Consider the following 2,282-nt stretch of genomic DNA (forward strand, 5'->3'; position numbering starts at 1 on the left):
AAAATCTTTCTATTTTGGTCATAATTTGCATTGATCTCTCCATATTGATTATGCACGAAAATTAAACATATTTTGGTCATTAATTGTGATTGGAATTGGCCTTTATGAATATTTTATCATAATATTTGATTTTATACTTAATTAAATCATAAAAATGAAATAAAAATATATTAAATCAATTAATATGATAAATTTCGTGCCCTTTTGTTTTGGACAAGGTAATGGCTTGTGGGTCAAGTTTGTACCATAAAATCATAGGCCCATTTGCAAAATTTCTCTTTTTGAACCCTCCTTTTTTTCACATTTAGTCCCTCAAAATCACCTAACTTTGATCAAGCATATCTCACTCAATTTTTAAGCTATGAGGGAGTTCTAATACTTTTTAGAAACCTCAAGAGGTCCTCTACAAGCCACTTTGGAACATATTTCTCATTTGAAGCTTTTATCTTGATCATATCTCTTTTGGGAAAAAACTACTTTTGAAGGATGCCTGAAAATGACCTGTAATCTTTTGCTTTGTATCTCTTAAATGAAGCATTTTTAGCCTTGGCTTGTGAGACACAAAGTTGTAGAGAATTCAATTTCCTTCAAAATAGGCTTTGAGTGGGGAATTTCTGATGTTCCATGTGAAAGTTATGCTCAGTCAAAGTTGGGTTGACTTTCTCCTAAGAAACCCTAATTTGAACCTTTTCATATTTGTTCATCTCTGAGTTTCTATTATTGGAATCATGATCAATTCTTGATCAAATGATGGTTATGCACCCCATACTTGATATTTGCCCAATGGTTAAAGTTTGGATCATGCCTTGATTATGATTGACCTTTCAATTTGGATCAGTTGACTGTGAATTATCTGGATTATGTGAATGAGCCATGCCTTGAGATTTGAACCTTGTTTTTGTTGTGAGAAAAGTGTGGGAGGTAAATTTTGGGGTATGACAGAAATGTCTTGTGTTAAACTTTAGTTTAGTGTTTTAAGTCGACCTTTATAGTCTAATCTTCAATGATACTAATTAATCTCCACATCTTACTGTTGTTGAAGTGGAGTCAGTGGTTGAAGCATTTGAGAGACTTGGAACCAGAAGGTAAGTTACACAATAGTATTAAATTTTTTTAGGGATTTGGAAGAATTTATATATGCACACTAGTGCAGTTCATACTACAATGCTTACTTTTATGTATATATGCATGTGCATATGTGTGTGAGTGCTTAAGTAATACTTTGTTTTGTTCTAAATTAACTACAACTTTCATACTATAATGCTTACAAAGATCATTGACTTGCATTCCCTGTTGGAGGTATGGGAGGTGGAGTATTGGTAACAGCTAGTTTAAAGATACTGTTATTACAAAATATAACCTTTTTTTATATTGGAAAGACCAAATGCCACTTTCTAGTTAGACTTATGCATAAACCTTTTTCTAAACATGTGCTCCAATGGATGCTTAAAGAGACTTAGAGAGTAACACTTCTAGTTTCTTATACATGCCAATATTGGCCGAGTTTTGTGGTTAGACATTTGACACATTATTTTTAAGCACATCTTACAATTTGTTATTTGCAGGGAGTTTAAAAGGTCAATCAATTCATTGAAGTTCGACCTGGAATAGTTGTTAAAGATGAGAGTGGAAACATCCTGGAGGCCTAATTGGTGTTGGAACAACGATGGATACCACTTTAACTCGTGCTGACAGGTTGGTAGGGCAAGTTATCGGAGAGGTTGGATCACGGCCCGAGGTTTTTGTGGAACTTGAGGTACGCGAACATGCCTTAGGGTCATGAGTGTTGATTTTTTTATGTTATGAATCATGAAAGATGAATTATGCACATGGTCTTGCAGGTAAACTATTTCTTGCTTCGACGAATTCTTGGTGTTAGAACTAAAGGTTCGGAGAGACAAGGAACAGTCGCAAAGCTGGCAAAAGGAGAGATGCTTATGTTGAACATATGATCAATGTTAACAGGTCCCGGAGTCGTTGAGGTGAAGAATGACTTGGCGAAATTGCAACTTACTTCCCCTGTGTGCACCAGCACGACATGTTTTCGAATTTGATATGTTTTTCGGTTTTTTGTACTACATGATTATGAAACTTGCTTTTTTTTATATCATGATGCTTATTTGATATTAAATGTTTTTTATTGGAATTAATTTTACTATGTTAAAAAGTGATAGAAAATAAAACAAAATAATACTATAAATAAAAATATTATAGTAGAAATAATTTTTTTTAAAAATAATAAAAAGAACAATACTATATTTAAAAATATTTTTGTAGATAAT

The 2,282-nt window shown here is 32.8% G+C and overlaps 1 long non-coding RNA gene across 1 annotated transcript; it reads left to right on the forward strand.

Moving 5' to 3' along the window:
• The first annotated feature begins 971 nt into the window (after window positions 1-971).
• On the forward strand, window positions 972-2,056 carry LOC131638707 (uncharacterized). Its single transcript, XR_009294748.1, has 3 exons — window positions 972-1,085; window positions 1,566-1,756; window positions 1,842-2,056. It is a non-coding gene; the product is annotated as an uncharacterized LOC131638707 (long non-coding RNA).
• Window positions 2,057-2,282: the final 226 nt, after the last annotated feature.

This window comes from Vicia villosa, unplaced genomic scaffold (assembly GCF_029867415.1).
Source record: "Vicia villosa cultivar HV-30 ecotype Madison, WI unplaced genomic scaffold, Vvil1.0 ctg.002391F_1_1, whole genome shotgun sequence".
NCBI lineage: Eukaryota > Viridiplantae > Streptophyta > Magnoliopsida > Fabales > Fabaceae > Vicia > Vicia villosa.